The sequence below is a fragment of the Salmo salar genome, chromosome ssa22 (assembly GCF_905237065.1).
Source record: "Salmo salar chromosome ssa22, Ssal_v3.1, whole genome shotgun sequence".
NCBI lineage: Eukaryota > Metazoa > Chordata > Actinopteri > Salmoniformes > Salmonidae > Salmo > Salmo salar.
The window spans coordinates 28317676-28326330 of NC_059463.1; the positions used below are offsets into that span (position 1 = coordinate 28317676).

General features: G+C 45.2%; 1 pseudogene; it reads left to right on the plus strand.

Annotated features, from left to right (window-relative positions):
- Nucleotides 1-2172: 2172 nt before the first annotated feature.
- Nucleotides 2173-7278, plus strand: LOC106583077 (RNA-binding protein 15-like; annotated as a pseudogene).
- The last annotated feature ends 1377 nt before the right edge of the window (nt 7279-8655 follow it).

The window sequence follows — 8655 nt, forward strand, 5'->3', positions numbered from 1 at the left end:
GGAAAAGTAGGGTCGAACAGGCCCCCATTAATATAGACGGGGTTGAAGTGGAGCGGGTCGAGAGTTACAATTTCCTTGGTGTCCACATCACCAACGAACTATCATGGTCCAATCACACAGACAAATGTTAAGAGTGCATGACAACATCTTTTCTCCCTCAGGAGACTGAAAAGATTTGGCATGGGTCCCCAGAACCTCAAAAAGTTATACAGCTGCACCGTCAAGAGCATCCTGACCGGTTTCATCACCGCCTGGTATGGCAACTGCTCAGAATCTGACCATAAGGCACTACAGAGGGTAGTGCGTATGGCCCAATACATCACTGGGGCCAAGTTTCCTGACATCCAGGACCTATATACTAGGCGGTGTCAGAGGAAGGCCCAAAAAATTGTCAAAGACTCCAGTCGCCCAAGTCATAGACTGTTCCTCTGCTACCGCACGGGAAGCGGTACCAGAGTGCCAAGTCTAGGACCAAAAGGCTCCTTAACAGCTTCTACCCCCAAGCCATAAGACTGCTGAACAATTTATGAAATGGCCACCCGGAATATTTGTATTGACCCCCCCCTTTGTTTTTACACTACTGCCACTCACTGTTTATTATCTATGCATAGGCACTTTACAAATTACCTCGACTAATCTGTACCCCCGCACATTGACTCGGTACCGGTACCCCCTGTATATAGCCTTGTTACTGTTATGTAATTCTCTTGTGTTACTTTATGATATATATATTTTTTACTTTAGTTTATTTAGTAAGTATTTTCTTAACTCTATTTCTTGAACTGCACTGTTGGTCAAGGGCTAGTAGGTATTTCACGGTAAGGTCTACAATTGTTGTATTTGGCACATGTGACAAAGAAAAATGGATTTGTTGCTCCTAGACAATAACAGCACTTACAGTTGACCGGGGAAGCTCTAGCAGGGCAAACATTTTATGAACTGACTTAGAAAGGTGGCATCCTATGGCGGTGCCACGTTGAAAGTCATTGAGCTCTTCAGTAAGGCCATTCTACTACCAATGTTTCTATGGAGATTGCATGGCCGTGTGCTCGATTTTATACACCTGTCAGCAACAGGCGTGGCTGAAATAGCCAAATCCACTCATTTGAAGGGGTGTCCATACTTATGAATATATATCGTGTAGAACTAACGTGACATAAAAGAGTGTATCATTGTTCCAAGAGTTTATGATGACCAAGATCCTACCTGTCCAGAGCAAAGACAGCTTGAATTAATTGTTAGTGTTTCCCATTTACCAGAACTCAAATCAGTTGTAAGTAAAGTACAAGCCACATATCTGTTACCTATTAGCAAGGCTTTAAACCTAAAACCCTGGTCATGGTCTTCTTTTTTTATTTACCTTGACTTGATTTTATTTGTTTTTCTTTAGACACTTATTTTTCTATAATCAGATGCTTATCAACAGTGTTTTTGGCCAACAGCAAGCATCTCTGATTTGGCTTTTGACAAGAGGAAAGCAAATTCATTGCAATCCATTCCGCCTGTCTTACAAAAGCCCTGTGCTCATTCATACATAAAGGCATCACTGTCTCCATCACAGGAGACATCCAGGCTTTAAGGCCTATTCTTTATTATTTTTTAGCAATTGAGCATTAGTCAATGTATGTTTGCCATTGTATACTCAAGAAATTACAAGGAGGCCTACGCCCTCAGGTGCCATAGCACTGTATCAGAGGTACCACTCTGTCCCCTATTGGTTATTGTGCCTCTCACATCCACCTGTTGTTCATAGCAAAAGGAGCAGTACTGCATTTGTATCTGTGTGCTTTGACTGTAATTGAAACTGCCATTTTACCATAATAAACGTATTTTTTACAAATCGCATGTGTATTTGCACTAGTGAATGAAAGGGGGTAGATACTGTATCTCAAAAGGCCTGTAAGATAGCTGTGCTGCCCTGCCTACCTATCTTATCCTACTTGTTCAACTGTTGCTGTGATTGAGGCATCTGTCTGGCTGTAATTAGGGCAGATGACACCGTTTTGAATGGGTTTCCTCTTTTCCACCCGCTGCTCATCGTCACTCTGTCTCGCTAACTGGCAGAGTGTCAGTCTCTGGTGACCCATTTTGTGTAGAGTGACATGTGTGGAACCAATCCTTTTTCTCTACGCAAGCCGCATTCCACCAATCACCATAGCTGGGCGGGACTTCCAATGCAGCCCTTCAACATGGCGCTTACGAGGAAGTGAGCTGCATTTAAAACTAATGTTTATACTTAGAGACAACTACAGTGAGTAGTAAGTTTAAAATATATCATTTTCAAGACGGCAACTGCAAAATGAAAGGCAAAGATAGGTCGCCCGTGAAAAAGCGCTCGCGTATTCTGGAAGATATCCGAGAACGGGGAGGAAGCCACCCAACAAGTAACGTTAAGAAAATGGGAGCTCTCTCTGCAGGTGGCAACAACGGGAATGGTTCTGTCAAAAGTGGTGTTTCGGTAAGACGGAGTTTACCATCTGAAAAGAGAGACAGTCGAGATGTATACTGCCATGTGTCCAGTCGAACTGAGAGTAACCACGGATATGCTAACACAACTGGTTCGAGTAGCAAGTTACACATTAGCCTTGCTCTGGACTCCACCACAAGGAGCAATTCTCGCGGGGAACTGCGGCCTCTTCCGGGCAACGAAAGTGAGTACAAGACTCTAAAAATTGGCGAACTGGGTTCTCAGTTAAGCGACGAAGAAATTGAAGATGGATTATTTCACGAATTTAAGAAATTTGGGGACGTGAGTGTCAAAATAAGCCGAGTTAACGACGAAAGGGTGGCATTTGTGAATTTCAGAAGGACGGAAAACGCCAAGGCGGCCAAGCACGCACGCGGCAAGTTGGTGCTTTATGATCGCCCTCTAAAAATTGAGGCGGTGTACACGAACCGGCGTAGGAGCCGCTCACCCATCGAAAAAGATCCATATGTAGGAGTTGCAGGGCACAGACATTTGCATGTCCAAAGATCAATTTCACCAACGGGGCTAGGATATAGAGACTTCAGACTGCAGCAGTTAGCCCTGGGTCGTCTCCCCCTCCTCCCCCACCCCTCCCTAGAGAACTGGAAAGAGAGATGGAATTTTCGATCTATGAAGCCAGGGCCCGGCCACCCTTCATCCCTGACTGTGCAGCTTTCCACGAGGAGGACCTCTTATCACCTGAAAATGATCAGCGGGCCAACAGGACGTTGTTTCTTGGTAATCTCAACGTCTCAGTGACAGAGAATGACTTGAAAAGGGCGTTTGACAGGTTTGGGGTGATCACAGAGGTGGACATAAAGCGGACATCCGCTCGCGGACAGAACAGCACCTATGGATTCCTAAAGTTTGAGAACCTGGACATGGCTCACCGTGCTAAGATCACCATGTCAGGCAAAGTGGTGTGTCACAACCCTATCAAAATTGGCTATGGCAAAGCGACCCCCACAACCAGGCTGTGGGTGGGGGGTCTTGGACACTGGGTCCCCCTTGCTGCCCTGGCCAGGGAGTTTGACCGCTTTGGCACCATCAGGACTATAGACTACAGGAAGGGGGACACGTGGGCCTACATCCAGTATGAAAGCCTGGATGCTTCCCAGGCCGCCTGCTCCCACATGCGTGGCTTCCCTCTGGGTGGTCCTGAGAGGAGACTTAGGGTGGACTTTGCCGACACAGAGCTCCGCTACCAGCAACATTACCTGCAGCCTCACTTTGACCTAGTGGCAGATTCCTTTGTCCACCGACCAACCCCCGAGGCCATCCGGGTCAGAGAGAGGAGTCCTCCACCCACACTCTGCTTCAGAGAAAGGGAACTGTACACTGCTGACTGGGCTGGCTTAGCGGTCCGAAAGAGGGTGCGAGGGGCAGCCTTTGAGCCCCCGGAGCACCTGGAAAGGCGTTCACGGGAACCCTGGTCTCTGGAGCGGGAGCTTCAGAGCCGAGACCAGGTCCGAAAACGACGCCTCTTGGAGGACGGGCGTCGCCCTGACCGCTCACCGGATAGCAGCGAACATGTGCGTCGTCGCCACGGCACCTCTATGGAGCTGAGCCCTGGTGGCAGCTGCCGGGATGGGGGGCACTACAGCCCTCCACACTCTGACAGACCCTCCCCCGGCGGAGAGCAGCGGGGCAGCCTGGACCGTGGCCCCGGGGACAAGAGACTGCGGACGCTCAGCCCAGCAGAGCCAGAACAGGACCGCAAATGCAAAGCCAGTGACTCCTGTAAGAGACCTGTAAAGAGGGAGGACCGCTCTGACCGTCTCTCCTCCTCCAGGTCCAGCCTGCAGTCCAAGCAGGGGGCCGGGGGGCAGAAGCTGTGCCAGGCCTGGCAGGGTGTGCTGCTGCTGAAGAACAGCAGCTTCCCCACCTCCATGCATCTGCTGGAGGGGGACCTAGCTGTGGCAGCCGGACTACTGGTGGAGGGCTCCACTGGTAGCCAGGTGTCCCAGCTGAAGATCACCCAACGCCTGCGTCTGGACCAGCCCAAGCTGGACGAGGTGTCCCGTCGCATCAAAACTGCTGGCCCCAGCGGCTACTCTATCCTTCTAGCTGTGCCAGGGAGCTCCGAGGAGGGTCTTCAGGACGTGGGGAGCTCCACCGAGAGGCCTCTGAAGAACCTGGTCTCCTACCTGAAGCAGAAGCAAGCGGCCGGCGTCATCAGTCTGCCTGTGGGCGGCAGCCGTGACAAGGACGGCGCAGGAGTTCTTCACGCTTTCCCCCCCTGTGATTTTTCACAGCATTTCTTGGATGCCTCAGCTAAAGCCCTTGCCAAAACCGAAGATGACTACCTGGTTATGGTCATTGTCAGAGGAGCGTCATAAAATGAGGAAAAAAATTGAAAATCATTAATGTCTTGTGTGATGTATTGGTAGAACTATGGTACATACACACCCACACTGTGTTACATGATTTAGCTGTCTTTCTGTCTTGCAGCAAGTAGAACTTATTGGCAGAAAACAATGCTATACTGAGAGTCATTTGTAATCAACAGTAACAAGCCTTTCATATATTTGAAGTCGTCAGCTCAGCATGGTTTAGCCTATAGCTTGCGTTACATTCTGTTGGTGGTTTACTTTTAATGGGAACAATTTAAATGGCAAGAAGTGGATACAGTTAATTGAAATGGTTAAGTCAAAGTAGATTCACCTTTTCTATTTGCTCAACTAAGCTATGTAAATCATCTGAATCTGTAGAGTAAATTGTGTTTTTTAAAATCACAACTAGGCCTACATTGAGTGCTTTTAATTTGGAAAAAATCTGACCTCCATTGTATTTGCTTTGTCAATTCTCTGGTGTGAAGTCTTGTTTGCTATTCATTGCAGTAGAACATAAAAGGATATGAAGATTAATCTGAGACCTGAAAAAACGAAGTGTATTTCAGTCATCTCTCAGTTGAATTTCTTACATTTACAAAAACTGGTTATAGATCAACCATGCCATGATTTAGTAGCCATGTGAAGGTGTGTGTACTTCTATAGCTTTAAGACAATACAATTTGTCTTTTATACAGGTAAATTGTCTGATTTGAAAGGTATGTCAATGCATTGCCAATTTTACTTGTAAATTATTGAAGTCTGCTTTTGTTCATCAATAAGAGTATACCAGTCTCTCTTTGTCAAGCAACTGTTTAAAAGGGCATGAAAGGTTTTGAAATTCAGTTATTTACATCAAAGCTTACCTGGAATATGCTCAAATTGAAAATGTATGTTTGATATCTTACTTATTGATCTGTGTAATTGAGACAATTTTACAATTTATAATCGTAAAAGCGCTCACATTTTAACCCGCTGTTGTCAGTGTATCTTGGCTTGGCACCAATAGCACCCACAGTTTAAATCTGAATTTTCAATGTTGGAAACAATATTTTGTGTGATACATTTTAAGATAATCTAGAATATCAGAGTTATCAATGTGTTACAATGTGTTTCATTGCCCTGCTGGCGTTGGAATATTGGTAAAAAAACAATAGTAAATGGTAAAAAATAATATTTTTTTGGCTATATTAGCATAAATCCAGAATCGTTTTGATTGTCAACAGGTCTATGCTCTTTGGTTTCATCTAATAGAGGTGATGCCACATTAATTCCATAGAGGGTATTATTTTTGAGTAAACAAGAAATACCACAATTTCCCTGTGCCACTGAAGTCGTAGAGGTCAGGAAGTTCTCCTGGTTTGCATTATGAGTCATTTTATTTCTAACAATCTGCCCCACAGTTTAATGGTCATGAGTTAAGTTTAGGTTTTCTTTCACTCCAAAAGATGGAAATCAAGCATACAAACCAAATGATAATGGCCCCTCATGGCAGTAATGTGTCCCTTGATGACTTCCCCTTTTGGTTCTGAGAGAACTGTCTAGATAAGAAGTGAAACCATTAGAAACTTTCTAGCTTTCCAGAGAGCTATGTGGAGCCATTTCTAATACAGTCTTTTCAGTTTCACAAAAGTGAGTCAACAAGGACCGAAGGAAAGGAGTTTATCTAAATGGAATTTATCCAATGTGTTAAATCAGTTATGTCAAAGTTATGACTCGGGATTGAAAAAGGATACCTTTCTTTTTGCTCTCAAGGACCAAGAGTATGTATGTGTGTGTATATATGTATGCGTGTGTGTATATATAGATTTTAACACTGAGTTTAGCTTAACGAGATTCTGTTTTAGAGTTAATCTAAAGATAAAGGCTGTTGACTGGCATTAGGCCTAATATGTATAAACATTTTTCAATACTACAGTTAAAGTTAATTTAGATCATTTGTGATTTTCAATTTGGCTTTTGCAATCATTGCCAACTTTATACTTGGGGAACTCAGTAGTGCTGTTGATGCCAGAGCCATTTGCTTTTTCTTAGGTTTCGAAGTGTATTGACCCCCCCCCCCCCCAAACAATATATGTATTTTTAGTTACATTTCTTGTATAAAATGATTACTGTATGTATGCTATGGACACTTCAGATTTCAGCAAGGGATACCAGCGTGGATAACACCACCATACTACCATTGGACACTGGGAAACACCATATGCAAAAATACCCCAGAATGCACAGGGGCAAGGGTCCTTTCCACAGTGTCCCTTTATGCATTTCACTGAATTGACTGCTCTTAAGTTGTGCTAATGCTTTGTGATGCCAGTTCCCGTGTTTTAAATGGAAAATTTGCTTTGTGCTGTGTACACCTGATTTCTGGAGGAAAAAATGGAAACCGCCATTGCACGTACGCCTAAAAAACAAAGTGCAGCTTGCACTTTATAGATTTTGTTTCGGTATCAATAAATTTTGTTTTTCGTGGGAAAACAAATATTTCTGCCTTGGAAGACAACTTTTTTTAACCTTTTCCATTGTGTTGCGACGGAATTGTCTTTTGCATTTAAAACACACAAAGGCCCCGTCTGTTTGAAAAATGGGAGCACCTTTTCAGACCATAGAGGAAAGAAAGAAAAGTGAGAGCAAGGCAACACACTTCTCAAATCTTTGTGTTGACATTGCTCACCATTGTTGACCCCCTCCTTTTCAAAGAGTTGCTGATGTTCTGTTTGTTAATGCCTAAATTAGGCCCTCCCTTTTACCTGGCCACCATTTCTGTGCCTTTGCTGAGGCGTCCCTAGTGTCCCCTTGGAAGAGGGGAATGAGGGCCTACTCCTGTGTCATCTCTGGTTCTCGTAGCCGGAGGGGCAGGAGCTGTTCTCCAGTGAGCTGTTACAACGGAGGCTGGAGAGAGGCTCACCTCTCCTGGCTGCTGCTCTGATGGCGGGGCTGTTATCACTTTGGGCCACTCTGATCCAGTTTCCCCGGGTGTTCCTCTGCACACCACACCTCTGCTGTGTCACTGGGGCCGTCGACACACAGCTGGGGTGCCTGTCCCGTCAACTCAACTCTACTCTACTGACCACAACAACCTTGCAGAGCTAATAGAGTAATGCCTCAACGTCCGTTCCAGCCTAACAAGGATCCATGGTTTGCTCTCCCTGCCTTGAAGCCTGCGGGAAGAAGATTTGACTATTTTAGGCCAAGGTTACATTGGTACTTCACCCTGTGAGGGAGTGACACGACTGAACCTCAGATCTCGTCACCCAGTCTTTCCACAAACTCCATGTGCCACTCCCAGTGAAAGGAACCAACCACCCATTTGGTCTGTGCAGGGAGCCATGATTTGATTTACTTGTAAAATGTATTCTAAGTGAATATGAAATTAAAATGAAGAGACCGTCATTGTGCTACAATCAGGGATCAAGAATCCATGGTAGGCGCTTCCCAGTTAACTCACCTCAGTGCCAGGATGCCATGCCTGACCAGCATAGCTGCTGATTTGATATGTAAACTTTGGTAGGAAATGCAAATCCTGCCTTGCAAAGGACCCACTGTGTGCCACATCCTGGACGCCAACACAAGGCTTCTCAGAGGATTGAAGCTTTGCCTGTCTGACGTAAGTGGACAACAGATGCCTGTCCCTGCTCAGGTAAAGTTTGCTGCCGGCCTGAACGACATGCTTGGGTACGTATAAACAAAAAACAGTGTGATCCCTTATTATGAACACTTGAATATCACTCTGCATACTTGTATACGTTCTATATGAGGCAAGCACATAAGCTGTTCATCAATGAATGATACCTGGTTGATCATTTTAATTCTCTCTCTCTCTCTCTCTCTCTCTCTCTCTCTCTCTCTCTATAACCAGTG